At 35.6% G+C, this 16,653-nt stretch overlaps 2 pseudogenes; both read right to left on the bottom strand.

Moving 5' to 3' along the window:
- The window catches only part of LOC114052019, an 84,642-nt pseudogene extending 70,736 nt beyond the window's left edge, over positions 1-13,906 (bottom strand).
- A 993-nt stretch (positions 13,907-14,899) lies between these two features.
- Positions 14,900-15,245, bottom strand: LOC114052005 (annotated as a pseudogene).
- Positions 15,246-16,653: the final 1,408 nt, after the last annotated feature.

The raw sequence follows: 16,653 nt of genomic DNA, 5'->3' as shown, positions 1-16,653 counted from the left end.
CTCTCTCTCTCTCTCTCTCTCTCTCTCTCTCTCTCTCTCTCTCTCTCACACACACACACACACACACACACACAAAACACCACTTTGGAAGCAAAGTTGTATAATCCCATGGTCTACCAGGCATGATAGAGTCAAGAGGAGACATTGGCATAGAGAGGAAAGGTTGCAAATAAGGACAATTACCGTAATAGGACTGAGATTTTGGAAACATAGGTAGAGCTGTAAAATTAACTCCAAAGCATTTTTGTTTCACCTCCTGATCTAGCTGGGTTTGTCTAGCCTGAATCACTATTTGGACAATCATTTTTTTCCTGTTTATATCAGAAACTTGATGTTTTCTGTCCTCAGACTCCCTGGTACCAATGTGGTCTGGTTTTTTAGTTTGTGCTTGCACTCTTCCTGATTGAGACCCTGAACCCTTTACTCCCAGGAAGGGATTGCCCTTCCTTATTCAGATGTTTGCCTAATCACCCTCACATGACAGCCTAGCTTCTAGTGATTTAATGACAAAGCAATGTATAAGCATATACACATATGCATGAATGCATGTATACATATATATACACATTTATACGTGTATACTCAAAATGATTCAGACACTTGAAGATTACATTCGTTATGAAGTAATTGCTCAATTTCTCTCACAGGAGGAAAACAGCTCTTGGATTAACTGGAACCATCCTCAAAATAACTTTTCCTCAAAAAACCCCAAAGTCCTAGAATGACAGGAAAATCAAGAAAGAAGAAAAGCAGAGAGAAGAGGGAAGACAGAGGTGATAAGCAGGGGAGGTGGCAGCTGTGAAAATTGGGAGCACAAAGGACGTTGGGCAGCAGGCATTGACAGCAGAACAAAAAGCTAACTGTAAGAAGGCAGGAATTAGAATGGAGGCACCACAGCAAAACTCCCAAGTGCGGCAGGAACCAGATTAAAATATAATTAAGAAATGCTTAATAAAATAAATAAAAACACAATACAACTTAGATAATGTTAATTTAGGGTTTCTAAGTTAATATGCAGTTGCAAGGACCCAATTCTACTTGAGTTTTACACCACTGATCGAGAACAATTCTATGGTGGCAGGTAAAGATAAAAAAAATTGGACAATTGAATCTTTAGGAATATTTTCTATGTGCAATAATATAGTATAGTGGGGTAGGGAGAGAAACACCTTATCCAAAGTAAAAACAAAAATTAAAATACAGTACAATAAGAAGACAATCCATAATTTAATACTTTAATGGAAATATGATTTCATCAGCATAGGATATTGCATTCTCCATAAAGCTGAGCATAGATGTAGATGCTGGAGCGTTGCCTGACACTACGTCAAAAGAAGTGTCAAAAGGTGAACTCAGGACTGCTATGCCAACTGTCCTTCTATACCCATCCCCCACTTCTATCCTTGTTAACTTTTTCTCCATGTTCCAAAGCATTTTGGCAAGTATGCTTTGGGATATATTCAGTAATTACCACCCCACCCCACCCCACCAAATACAAAACTTTCTCTTACTGACTTGAATATCCATTTCCCTTGATGTACTCTGTTCTCAATCTCAAACCTATGAATTCATAGGTTTAGATCTACTCCTCTAGTAGTATCGAGTAGCATAGAAATGCAAATAAATATTAAAACAGTGCACAGCAATTGGGACAGATATGCCCCCCCCCTTCATTTCAGCCAATCTGGGTGGGTACGGAGGAAAAATAGCAGAGATTTAAACACTTGGTGGAAATTTCCCATGGCTGTGTTCTGGTGAAGAAAGAGAAAAAAGAGCAGTAGACTGGGTTTTATTCAGTTTCACCAATTGCAGCTGGTTTATCATCCGGAGATGGACTCAGGCTAATCTCCTCCTCCTCTAGCTACTTCTAGCTGTCTATCCCATCCCTGCTTGGCATGAGCTTGGTCGAGCTCAATTCTTCTTTCTACTGCTTGTGCTCACCATATACAGCAGTGCTGCCCCTCCTCCATGCATTGCAACAGAGCTAAAGAAGCAGATTCCTGAACAATCTCTCTTTACTTTTCTTTTCTGTTTTACTTTTACATTGCCACATGACTCCTCAGATCTTGGCGGAAGCCCATCTCAAGCCTTTTAATTCTAGTACCTTCCTTCTCTTAATTATTTCCTTTTTTATCCTGTATATGGCTTGTTTGCATATATTTGTGTGTTGTTTCACCCTTTAGATTATGAGATCCTTTGGGGCCAGAGACTGACTTTTGCCTTTTTTTGAATGCCTGACAAATAATAAGCACTTAATAAATGTTTATTGACTGACTGACTGACATTGAAAACAGAAGCCTGGCCATTGCTATATACTTGCACATCTTCAACCCAGAAATTAATTCTCTATCCCCTGTGGTCTTCCACTTTTTCTATGACAAATTGGATTTAGAGTCAGAATACCTGGGTTCATATCCTGGCTCTGCCTATGACTACTTTTATGACCTTAGGCAAGTCACTTAACCTCTGTAGCCCTCAGGGTCTTCATTTACAAAATATTACTCTTGGATAATATATGGTCTTTAAGGCCAGCCTGTTCTAAAATTTTTGTCAATTGACAATATTTTTTCTCAACAAAATAATTTTATAATACTGGTCCATCTTTGTGATATGACAAAGAATCAAATACCCTCTTCAAAATAAAACTAATACTTCACTAGAATTTTCAAAAGGTGACTAGAATTTTCTAGAATTTTCAGAAGTGACACATATTTATCACCTCTGGTTTACGCTACATGTTAAAATGAGAGTGAAAATAATTTTTTACTAGCTTTATCATTTTTAACCTTTATTGAAAGAATTTCAGAGGGGCAGCTAGGTGGTGCAGTGGATAGAGCACCAGCCTTGAAGATAGGAGGACCTGAGTTCAAATCCGGCCTCAGACCAAACACTTGACACTCACTAGCTGTGTGACCCTGGGCAAGTCACTTAACCCCAATTGCCTAAAAATTAAAAAAAAAAAACACAAAGTCAAAAGAAGGAATTTCAGAGCTGTAAGTTTAACTGAATCTATTAAAACTCTTTAATAGACAATACAGACCTAATTCTGAGGAAGAAGAGTGTATGTAAGTGTTATATTTCTGTCCCAAAATTTCCTCAATGATTCAACCTGTGGATGTAGATTTAAGATACAAAGTGTTATTATACAAATAATTTTATGATAAAGTTAACTGATTATATAGTCTTCTATATCTGAGAGAGCTGGTGGTATGGTGACTACAGCACTGGACCTAGAGTCAGGAAGATTTGAGTTTAAATACAACCTCAGAAAGTCACTTAATGTCTGCCTTAGTTTCCTCATTTGTAAAATAATGCTGCTTATTCCACTGGGTTGTTGTGAGGATCAAATGAGATAATATTTAGCACTGTGGCTGGCACATAATAGGCACTATATAAATGTTAACTATTATTGTAATTATTCAGTGGATCAATGTAGAATATCAAATGTCAAAGGTGCTTTGATTTTTAGATAAATCTACTTTTTATGCTGTATTGTACATTTTTGTTAATATTCTAGTATTTAATTCAACAAGCTTGTATTAAACAATTAACATGTGCAAGGCACTTTGTCACTATCTGCGGACAATTTGAATTATTGCCCTTATCACTAACCCTTGACTCCCATTGTCTTATGGTGGAAGCCTAGAAAAATTCCTGTTCATATGGTGCTTACTGAGCAAGTAGAGGCATTAGTAACTCTATATTTATGGTCTAGAAACACCTGAAACCTAAAAATGTTTTTTTAAGAAGAATTTTAATAAGACAATTTGACAAAGGGGAGAGCTGGAAAAAGATGTAGCTGACTCTCTCTAAATCCTTATAAGTTTCATGTTATATAGCATTCAAACAAGAGTACAAACTGAGTGGGTGGTGACCTTGGGCATTTTAATCTCTGTTTGTCTCAATTTCCTCATCTTTTTTTTTGCAACAATTCTAAATTTATTTGAGGTAAACAATTTAACTGCTAAATTCAGAAAAGGAAGTAGGCAATTTCCAAAAAGGTTGGTTTTGGTAGGTTGCTTGAGATGTGTATCATCAGATAAGTATATACATTCAAAAAAGTTTGGGCAAAGTCAAAACACAAGCTATTGAACAAATCCAAAATGTGAACTTTGGGTGGTAGAGTCCCCACCATTTTTTGTGTAGTAACCCCTGACTTCTCTGGAGGGCCTCTGGGGCCAGCATGGCCTATGAGTAAGCTTTGGGTTAAACAATGTTCAAAGCTATGTTCAAACAGTATGATAATTAATAAGGTTTTTCAAATACTATAATACAGTTTTCCCCACAATATAAAAATATTTGTATATCTATTCAAGAATACTAGACACTAAGTATTGCCAGAAATGTGCAGAAAACATTCAGTACTTGTCCAAAGTCACATAGCTAATGAATATCTGAAATCTGATTTGAACTTAGGTCTTTCTGACTCCAGGTCAAACACTCTATCTGTTGTGCCACCTGGCTGCCTGTTCTATCCCCTATAATATGGGAGATAATAAAATTTTCACCATGACCTCAATGGGTTATTGTGGGAAAGAAGCTTTGGAAGCCTCAGTGTCCTACACATACAGCCCGTCATCTGTTCTTGTATGTTTTACAGTCATAGTTACAGAAGATCCAGAAAAGAAAGTTCTTGCCACCAAAATCCCTGGCACTGTCAAATGTTTCAGCATCAGAAACTGACATTTTATCGGTGGAAATGACATTAAAGAAGAGACATTACCATCTGCTTCTCTGTTGTATCCTAAAGACTTTCCATCTGACTTACAGCTGAACCTTTCTCATATGTTGTCTCTCCCTTTAGAAAGTGAGCTCCTGTAGAGCAGAGGCTACCTTAAGATTCCACATATATCCCTAGTACTTAACACAGTGCTTTGCACATAGTAAACATTTAGTATGTGCCTTATTATTATTATTGCTAATATTATTACTATTAGGGAGAGAACTCTTGGAGAAAGCATGGAGGTGGGAGCACTGAATTCATATCTATGATCAAATTTTATGTTTTTTTCCTATTCTTTTAAAAAAAACTTATCTGTTCATAAGAAATATAAAACTCTCACTCCCAGCAAAATTTTGCTGTCTAGGTTTGTGAGTTATTAGAAGTGCACATGTTGAATTCTTGTTTTCAGTTCACAACAAGATTTTTCCAATGACTAAAAATTCCAAGTCCCAGAAAAACGCCAGTTGAAAAACTGATCTAAATATCCCAGGGCAACTTAAAGCAATGTGAGTGATTTGGGGAATCAGTACCTGAGACAGTTCAGGCTGCCCACATGACTCAAATAGCTATTGATCCTATGATAGTTCCATACTGTGAAAGTCACCAACCCAATGACAAAGCCATAAACTTGCTGGGATAAGGATACAGGCCAGTGATTCAGGAAATTAATTGTTCACTTAGCTTGATATTTGGCATTAGTTCCTGCTGTGGGGTGCAGGCATAGAATTGACCCTTCCCTTCTCATTCCCTTCCTATAAATATACTCTTTTCAAACTACTTGAACACACTACCATACCCCAGAACACTAAAACATTAGAGGATTCTTATCAGACATAGCTAAAGTTCCACAATTCTATCTTAAAAAACTGGGTAGTAGGTTATAATGTTAAAAAGAAAAGAAAAAAAAAGGGAAAAGAAAAAATTGGCACTTGAATTAAGATGATCTAGGGTCTAGCAGAGAGCATTGGTTGTTGAAATGTATTTACAATCACACAGTTGAATGAAATATGTAGAGAATAGAAGATTACACCATGCTTACTATTTATTGATGCCCAGTGTGATACATTGGAAAGGGTCCTGGATTTGAAGTTGGATCTGTATTTCTGCTATACCAGTTACTAACTGCTTGAGTTGGGGCAATTATTTAACTTCTCTGGGTCCCAGTTTTTGTTTTTTTAATCTATAAAATGAATGGATTGGACTAGATGGTCTCTAGGCTTCCTTTTAGCTCTGAATCTACCATCCCATTATCCATTCTCTTGTTAGTGACTGTGAAAAGGATAAAACCAAAAAAAAAAAAAAAAAAAAAAAAAAAAGCAGAGGCTGCAGTTATAGATTCTGCTTCCAGAGAACATGGTGACCATTTTTTTTCAACTTATTCTAAAGTCAGTATCATTTCCTTCTATTCTGGATTTTAGTTTTGAAAAACAGATGTTGCTCCAAAATTACCAATGACTTTTGTATTTCAATACCATCATGAGTCATTTGAAGAGACAGCAAGAGGCATTACTTACAGGTATAAAATTCTGAAATGGCCAATGAAATCAGACCAGAGGATTGAAGTAGCTGCCAAGTGGGAGGCTGTCTCAAAAGATTTAGAAAATTATAGAAATTGCTCAAGCCAATAATTTTGAAACATATCCCCTCAAACTTTAGGGAAGATAAAATCTTTTTTGTAAGCACTTTCTTCCAAGGAATTGTTTAAGACGTTTTCCACATAGCTCTCATTAATCCTAATTCCACTTGTGATCTATGCTAATGGCCTATATTATCATCACTCTGTTCTCTCTAAAATGGTAGGTAAAAGTTTAAAAAATGATTTCCTATTAAGGTATAAAACTCCATTGATGACTAGTAAGTAATCTTTCTGATCTGTGTGATGTTCAGGATTATGGACCTACATGGGTTTCTCCCTAATACACCCTCCCCCACACGTTCCCTAGGCAAGAGCCCATATCTAATAAACCCTGTAGTTGGTCATATTTAACTGTTTGTCATTTTGTTGAATGTCAAAGATGTTACCAATCCAAGGTCCCAAAGTTCTTTCCACTGCTGAACTTGTCTTTTGGTGCTTTGGATCTGAGGATTCAATAGTCACAAGCAGGAGGGCATAGTAAGGCTCATATATCCCAGGAATGTGACAAGATTGCAGTGTGACATGTAAATATCAAGGCCTTGGGGCTTCGTTGTGTAGTTGATGATGAGGAGAATCTAGTATAGGCCCTTACAACAGGATTCTACTTAAGTCTTATGTTGATAGCCTTTTATTTGGATTCAGTCACAGGGTTAGATAGGTTGGCAGGGTACTCTAATTCTTTGTGCCAGACATTCTGGTAATTTCTGCCAGGTCCTGATCTGAAAGTCATAGACTGACCTTTCTGAGGCATATAATGACAAGACTCCTTCAAATCTGTTTGATCCTGGGTAAAGGTCAGAAATTTTTTTTTGGTAGAATATTCACTATGAATTGGTTAAGGGATGTACCATTTAGCATTTCCTAGGATTGTTATGCTAGCGTGGTGAATTGATGATTTGGCAATGTAATCCTTTTATAAGGATTAAAAGACATGTCAAGTTTGTGATCCAAGAGATTACACTTGATCTGTTAAGTTCTAGTGCTTATAATTAAAGCCATATGTAATTATCTTTTACAGTTAATATTAATATCAAAAGATATCATGACTTGTTTACAAATGTACCCTGTAGTCCTCAGAAATTATGGTTGGTATTGAATTGATCAGAGTTCTTAACTCTCTAAAAGTTGATCCTTTCTACAATATTTTTTTTATTATATAAATTATTCTCTTGGTTCTGCTGAAATTATACTACAACAGTTCATATCAATCTTCCCAGGTTTCTCTGAAGTTGTCCCTTTCATGATTTCTTATGGCACAATATTATTCCATTACATATACCATAATTTGTTAAGCCATACCCCAATTGATGAGTACCCATTTTATCTCTAATTCTTTGCCATCACAAAATGTGCTACCATAAATATTTTGTGCAAATGGGTGCTTTTTCACATTTCTTTGCTCTCTTTTGGCTGTATAAGCTAAGTAATAGTATTGCTAAACCAAAGGGTATGTACATTTTAGTAACTTTGGGGGCAAAATTCCAAAATTATTTCCAGAATGAACCAATTTACAACTCTACTCGCAGTGCATTAATGTGTCTATAATTATCCCTTCCACATCCTGGGGGTTAGGGGCACAATGCCTCATATGATCTGGAAAATCCTCCTAAATTTTTTTGGCCTTCCCTTTATACCAGAGAAGAAGTCTGAATGTGGCATTAAAAGATAAAATATGTTGATGTTATACAATATTATACATATATTTTATGCATTTCTGAATTTCTAAACTTTTTCTATTTCTTCTGCTGGTCCTTGTGTGTCATCTGTGGCTTCTGCAAAACTTCTCCCAAATTCCCATTTAATTTCTTATGCTGACCCGTGATATATTGAAATCATGATGAGGAAAGTCATAATGTGGAAGCAATAATTGTATTTTCCCCTAGTGTTTCTTTGTTGTCCTTTTTTTGTAAATTATTCTAAACTTATGGGTTATAAGATAGAACCTTGGGGTTACTTTAATTTGTATTTCTCCATATTGTCAGTGTTTGGAAAATTTTTGTCTGGCTATTGATAGCTTGGATTTCTTCCCTTGAGAACTGCCTGTTCATATCCTTTGACCGTTTGTCAATTAGAGAATGGCTCCTATTCTTGAATCAGTAACATATATTTTGGAAAGGAAAGTTGTTGTCAGAGAAATTGCTGAAAAGATTTTCCCCAGAGTTAACTATTTCCCTTTTAATCTTAGCTGCATTTGTTTTGTTTGCATAAAACCTTTTTAATTTTATGTGATCAAAATGGTACATTTTATCTTTTTTGATCCTCTCTATCCCTTGTTTGGTCATGAAATCTTCCCCTATCTATATATTTGAAAACTAATTTCTTTCTTGCTTTTTTAATTTGTTTATGATGTGATGTTTTATATTTGTCATGTATTCATTTTGAAGTTTATTTTGATGTTGTAGTGTAAATTGGTCTGAATCAAATTTCTTCCAGACTGCTTTCTAGTTTTCCCAGCAGTTTTTGTTGAACAGTCCCTATCCCAGTAGCTAGATTTGTTTATTTCTGTATTCTTTGTGCTCTTAAAAGAGCATTTCCTATTCACAACATCAAACTCCTTAACAAATTCTATTTAGAAGTACCACCTTTCAATACGGTAGGAAGTGAGGGAGAGGACTCAGTTTTGCTTGTGTGTGCGTACATGCACACGCACAGGTCTTTTGCATGGATAAATTGTCTAGAGACAGAAATTTCATAAAACATATAGAATTGTTTTCCCATAGTTAATCTGAATTTTTAAGTCCAAATTAAATTCTTTAATTATCATGTTCAGAGGACCTCCAAACGTCCATTCATTTCTGATTTCAATTATAGGTAGGTTTAAAATTCATGACTTAAGTTTATCTTTATGTGAAAATTCATGAAAATGTCTCAGCTACCTGAGTTGTCTTTTAACTAATTTATAAGCAATAAACTATCACATTTGTTCTGTCTGCTGTTACGAGATTGAAGCCACTAATTTGAGATCATAGTTAATGCCTTTCAAAACTTAATTGCATCTTTATTTATTTATTTTGGATGATCTCCTGGTGTTTGCCAAGATAAAATTAACTATTGATATATCAGAGTATACCCATTTTAAAAATATGGTCAGTCATTAGCCAGAGGAAGCACTATATTTCAAACATTTCAATTACATGAGCATATAGTTCAAAGAGGATCCGACCCCTTCAAGTTATATTCTTATTACACTCTAAGTATCATTCTTAAGTATTAATTGTACCACTTTATAATACTTTCCACAATTTTATCTAAAACTCTAAACACAGTATTGACAATAAAACAATTTTATGAACCACTAAAACTTAAAACACAACTTTTTCCATCAACCTAATAAAATTAGTCCAGTTCGGTGTAACTATATTATTATGGATAGGGAAAAACAAACCAAACCAAAACAAAACAAAACAAAAGGTTCCATGGCCATGTCTCCAAATTTTGTCATTCCATATTATTTGTTTTCAAAACCTCAGCACAGAAGATTTCATAGCTGCATTATTCACTTTTGTTTATCAGTTACTATCCATAGCCTAGATCACCAAGCAATAAATAATAATTTATCCCAACTAAACTATCAAATCCAATGCAGAGCTCAACTTAAATTGTTCAATTCTAAATTCCATGATTCCATCTTCCCTTCCCAACTTTATACTAGGAGAATAATATCTGTGTAATTAAACTTGATAACCATTTGAAATTTGACATTGCCACCCTCTCTGACCCCCCAACTCACTAGAGAGAAATCTCAGTTTCTAATAGATAGAAATGTTTTTTATGAGTGTTCTCTGCTTGCCCCCCCCATCCCCATTTAGGTTACTGAATGTGTCTAATAGCTTGCAAATGTCTTGCAAATCAGATGATCTCTTTTGTAAGTTGCTGTATTTCTCATGTCCTGCCAATAATATTTCCTTTTGTCACAGTACTAATAATTTCTCAAACTTAAACTTTTTTGCTTCCAAATCTTTCATATTTCAATTGTAATGTTAATTATTCATTCTTTTCCTACTGTTTTTCTCTCCAATAAGAAACTCCTGTGTGGCAGGTTATTTTGGTTCTTGCATTCTTCCTGCCCTAGACTTAATTGTCTTTAGGTGCTAATATAAATACAACTAAATCTATAAAACATTTACTCAATTTGTCAAACAATTGAATTCCACCAAATCATTTATTCATACTGGCTCCAATGGAGAAAAGGAAAGCTTTCCTTTTGGTATTTTTTTTCAGGAAGTAATTGATATATTCTTTCTGTCTTTATTCTGCTCCCTTAACTTTCCCCCCTTAAACTGAAGCATTAATTTAAAAAATTTTCTTTCAGTAGAAATATATGCTGGAAATCACTTAAAATTCTTAACTTAAACACAAAATAAAATGAGTATTTCCTATATAACACAGAATAGTAATTGCACATGAAAGCATGAATCTTTATTATGTATAGCTTTCTATTTTATGTATATAATAAATTCAACATGTAGCTTTCAAAGCTATCTATGCTTCTTTCTGGCTTTCCTTCTCTTTTCTTCTGTACATTTAAAAAATACTCCAATGACTCTCTTTTCTTTCCCAATTTTTCTGCTAGTCCCCTTCTTCTTCCTCCCCAACATCTTTTCCCAATTAGAAAAAAAGAAAAAAATTAAATATTTGTAACAAATATGCAGGGTCAAGCAAAACATATTCATCTGTTGGCCATGTCCAAAAATATGGTCACATTCTTCATCTTGTGTCCATCACTTGTTTCTTGAACATGGATAACATGCTTCAATATCTGCTCTTTAGAATTATAGTTCATCATTGCATTGATCATTGTTATTAAGTCTTTCAACAGTGTTTTCCTTTACAATGTTGCTGTTACTGTATACAGGTTCTGCTCACGTAATTCTTCATTAGTTTAAACAAGTCCTCCAAGGATTCTCTGAAACTATCTTTTTCATTTCTTACAACGCAATGATATTCCATAACAGTCATGCTTTGTTCAGCCATTTCCCAATTGATGGGCATCTTTTGAGTTTTCATTTCTTCACCACTGCAAAACAGAGCTGCTATATATTTCTAGAATAACTCAATCAATTTATAGCTCCATCAACTATGCATTAGTGTGTTTGCTCTCTCTTATCCCCTCCAAAAATTGTCATTTTCCTTTTTATCATCTTGCCAATCTCAAGGCTGTGAGGTAGAACATCAGAATTGTTTAATTTGTATCTGTCTAATTATTAGTAATTTTTGGAGTTTTTTTTTAATACTGCTGTTGATTATTTGGATTTTTTCCTTTGAGAGTCACCTGTTCACCTGTTCAATAGTTTAAAACTCCGCTAAGATTTTTAGGACATGTATATGTCCCTACATATGTATATATGGGTATGCATACATAAATTTGTGTATATATGTATACATATATATGTATCATATATATTCACTTAGGAAAGAAAATTTTATTTTCAATCTCTTAAAGAGGAATTACAAATGTCAATAGAAACCCAAACAAAACTTTGAAGTCAAAATGAGAAGCACACCCTTGGGCTACCAGGAGTCTAGCCTATTGGAGGCAGAGTGAAAGGGGAACACTCTAGACTGAGATAGAAATATTACCCAGGAGACTGAGCCTATACACCTGCCAGTGGAGCATCAAGATGAGGTTCCTCTCTTCTGTGGTGATGATGCAATGGGTGACAAGTATCTGCCTATCACCACTATTCCTCCTGCTGCAAGTGTCAGCCCATTTCTGGATCACTGAGACCCCAAGGGCCTTAGGGGCTATTGTCACTCCAGGAAAAAGGCAGAGGTGGCTAAGTAGTACAGTGGATAGAGTACTGTACTTGGAGTCAGGAAGGTCTGAGAGCTTTAGAAATTGTTATTCATTCTTTGTTTTCAAAGAAAACCAATGACATCACAGGTTATGTCTTGACTTGCAAGTGAATTGGATTTAAGTGAGGCAGAATTGCGCAAAGTCATCAGCTTCACTCTCTCTTCCAGAATCACCCAAGTCCAGAGGCAAGAAGAATGTCAGGATAACTGATGGTGGCCTGGGATGCAGTGGATGACCTTTGTGTCTTCAATGTCTGTCCAAATACTCCGTAAAACCTGCTTCAGCTGTCTTCATGGACATTGGAACAATTTTTTTCTGCTGGGGGAAGTCTTCACATGGTTAGGGTAGATACCCCCTAGCTCACTGACAGATTTGAGGCCTATCAGTTACCCTCAACCTGGTTTAACCCATCTGCCAACATGGTTTTACTGAGATATGGCTGCTATGCATGATACAACTTCTTGGAGTCAGAGATGAGGGATGGGTGACAGGTGGACACTAAAGGTGGTGGAGAAGCCTTGAAAAGGCTTGATCCAGAAGTGTTAGTCCTCCCTGAATACCCCATATACCCTGAGGTACTTACGAGCTGCCTGACCCTATGCAAGTCACTTAACCTCAGTTTCCTCATCTGTAAAATGGAAATAAAAATTAACATGATAATTTTGTTGTATATTTGAAAGGAATAGCGAGTTGTGCATAACAGATTTGCAATTTCATGTGCAATCATCTTTTTTATTGTACTGTTGTGGAAATGTTTGATTTATTCCATAAATTAAAAATAAAATTTAATAATAATTTAAAAAAATGGAAATAATGATAGCACTTATCTCCCAGGGCTGTTGTGAGGATCAAATGAGATGATATTTATGAAGTGTTTTGCAAAAAATATTATTATTATAATCATCATGTAATCCTGATGAACTTGTTACTATATCACTAGGAGATAGTTTCACTCCCTGTCCCTCCTTGCCTAGAGAGTGGCTTAAGTGAATGTCAAAATCACAGAAATAGCTATGTCCATTCACATTGTGTACATGTTCCCCAAACTACTTGTTGTTCTTACAGAAGGCCTTCTTGAGTGATTAGCAGGCATATGCTTGCTCATAGGGCTAAAGTGGTTGTTTCTTGAGAAGACACAGAGTTGTCCCTCCTTGGCAACAGCTATGAACTCATATAATTCATGGTATGTTGATTGTGCTGAAGTCACCTTCAGGAACTGGTCTATCATTAAGCCTTCTGTCAATAGGTTGGTATCATTTAAATGCTTATATATGATGATCTCAATCAACTCATGGTCAGTGAGTTTGCTAATTGCTTATCGCAGTAAAGTGGAATTTCAAGCAGGTCAAAGACATTGCACTTAAGTGTATGTTCAAAATCAGAGATTCCTATGAATTTGTCTTTGACATCCAGACCCCTGTCCAGTTTCAGTAGTACTATTAAAAGATCATCTACATTCTGGGGCAAGTTTAGGGCAGGGAGCTGTTTATATGATTTAACCTTTTATTAATTGGGGGATGGCTCTTATTCTTATAAATTTGCATCCATTATATATACTTGGAAATAAGACCTTTATCAGAGAAAATTGATGCAAAAGATTTTTTCTCTGATAAACTCATTCCCTCCTAATTTTCATTGTATTATTTTATTTATGCAAAAGCATTTCAATTTTATGTAATAAAAATTTACTATTTTATTCTCTAGGATCCTTTCCAGCCCTTACTTGGTTATAAATTCTTTCTCTATCCATAGATTCAGAAGGCATGGATTTCTTTGTTCTTCCAATTTGCGCATGATGTGACCTTTTGTACATTGGTAATGTATCCACAAAAACGAGGATTATATATGAAATTCTGAATTTCCATTTCATACTGCTTTTTAAAAGTAAAAAGATAAACTCCAAATCAAACAACAAAATAAAAACAACAAACTCCACAGTTTACTTTTTTTTCTAGTCCAAAGTGCAAAACTTTTATTAAGAGCTCTTCTGTTCCCATGGTGAAATAAATACAGAATCTTAATCTCTGGAATATTTAAATAGGTCTGAGATCAAGCTTATGACCCTTTTGAAATTATAGAATAAAATTATGGGTATATGGATAGTTAACAGAAAATAATTTCTATTAATACCATGATGCAAGATGGAAAAATTCCCTAAATTAACAGCTAATTAAATTCCCAGTGACATTTGTGGTGTCAGAAAGAACGGATTTTTGGCATCAGGAAGTTAAAGGACTTCCTGTCACTGGTGCAGCTTCAATGAAGCCCCTCCTCCCTTAGCTAGCACATCTGGTTACAGAAAAGCTTCCCCCACTTGCAGTTTCTTTCTCTCTCTCTCTCTGTCTCTCTGTCTCTGTCTCTCTCTCTGTCTCTGTCTCTCTCTCTCTCTCTCTCCCTCTCTCTCTCTGCCTTTGAAAGGCACAACCAGAAATCCCTGGTGGCCTTATCATGGTGATGAGCTGGCCTGCCAACTTCTGGCGAAGTAAGGGAGCCCAAATTAGAAGGACATCATCACCCTTCCTTCAGTAATAGCTAATTCTTCAATATGTTCTGATAATCTACTTATTTTTAGAAACAAATCAACCCCAAAGTTTCCTTATTGATAAGTTTTCTAATTCTACCTGAAGAACAACATAAATTTACACAGGTTAGAAAATTCACTGGCAAATAGGAAAATAAAAAATTCCAAGGGTTTTATGACAAAACTCTTGTTAATAAATCAATCAGGCTTAGGAACCCCATCTTATTTATTTTGGGGTTGTGAAGCCATGTTGAGAGCTATCAGACAGTAGATGGTCCCTCCCATTGTCAAAGCCACGGTGATCTGATAGAGCATTTGGTCAGGTAGACCGTGTTTCAAGTGGACAGGCAAACCATCAGATTTCTGAAAAAATTTCTGCAGCTCTGGAACTTTGTTTTTCCCAGCATAATCATACAGAGCTCTTTCTGAAGCAAATTTTCATTGGTGTAGCAATTATAATAGGTGGTGCTTCTGAGGATGCCACAGGCTTAAAACACTGTGGGCTGTAGGTGGCTGAGGCCTAGGACCCAGCTAGATTCTGGGTGAAGCCACTGAATTTGTAGAACATGTCACCCCTCAAACTGACCTCCTGAAGCCTGTATCCCTGCAGCGACTTTTCCATGGAAAAACCACATTTTACTTTATGTGTGGAATTTATTATTTTTTTAAAATTTTTGAAAATGAAGATCTGCTTTTTCTACCTCCCAACTACCCCACTCAAGTTTTTGCTGTCTCTTGCCCTTATATTTCAAAGTTCCTACTCAGCTCTGGTCTTTTCATCAGAAATGCTTTAAAGTCCTCTATTCCACTAAAGTCCTCTATTTCCCCCTGTAGGACTCAACTCAGCTTTGCAAGATAAGTTATTCTTGGTTGTAAGCATATATCTTTGTTTTTCCTTTTGTAATTCCAAAATCCAATTGTATTCCAAAATCTTCACTCATTCTTAGCAGATATTCTTGGGTCTTATTAGATCCTGACTATGGTTCCTCGATACTTGAATTGTTTCTTTTTGGATGCCATGGCATTAATTCTTTGATGTGAGAGTTTTAAAATAGGCTATGGCAATCCCAGGAGTTTTAATTTTGGGATTTTTTTTTCAGGAAGTAATTGGTGGATTTTTCTTTTATTTTGCCCCCTTATTCTAGTTAGTAAGAAGTTTTCATGTATAATTTTTTGAAATATTGTCTTCAGCCTTTTTCCCTCTCTGACTGTGGTTTTCAGGGAATCTAGTGACTCTTAAATTATTTCTCATTGACCTGTTTTCCAGATTAATTTTTTAAAAAATGTAAAATTTCTTACATTTTTAATTTTTCAATCTGTGGATATTGTTCATGTATCTAGCTATCTCATGGAGTCATTGACTTCTGTTTTGTCTATTTTAGTTCTTAGGGAGCCTGGTTCTTGGGCCAATTTTTTTACTTTTCTTCTATACTATATATTCTCCTTCTAATTCTTTCCTCAAGAGCTTTTATTTCCTTTTTATCTCTTGCTTCATTTCTTCTAGGCATTCATGTAGTTCTTGTGGAAAATCTATTTTTTCCTTTGAGTGTCTGCTTTCACATCATGATGTAGTCATTTTCTTTTTTATTTTTATGAGGGGAGGGTTCTGGATATGTAATGAATTTTTTATTCTGGTTGATATTTTTATTTATTTGCTCATTTTTTCTAGCTTTAATTCTTGTATTTGAACTTTTGTCTTGGCAATTCTTCCTCCTCACTATGCTTTTGGGTGAGGTAGTCAACTCTGCTTGGTCACAATCTGGGAACCCTGGAATCCTGCAATGACTTTCTCTTCCTGGTTTTAGGACCTCCTGGATCTTTCAGAGCTCTGTATCTTTAGAGTACTTTATGGCATCTCAGAACCTGGTAGAAGGGATGTTGGAGACTTGAGAGGAAGGAGTGCTCTGCCAGAGCATTGCCACAGCCACTCTAGTGGCTTGGGCTTCTAAGATCTTCCATCAGGGGAGCTTTTTCAG

Source organism: Vombatus ursinus, unplaced genomic scaffold (assembly GCF_900497805.2).
Source record: "Vombatus ursinus unplaced genomic scaffold, bare-nosed wombat genome assembly UNPS02014807.1, whole genome shotgun sequence".
Lineage (NCBI taxonomy): Eukaryota > Metazoa > Chordata > Mammalia > Diprotodontia > Vombatidae > Vombatus > Vombatus ursinus.
Note: the sequence above shows the minus strand (reverse complement) of the source record. Positions and strands in the feature narration are given on the sequence as shown.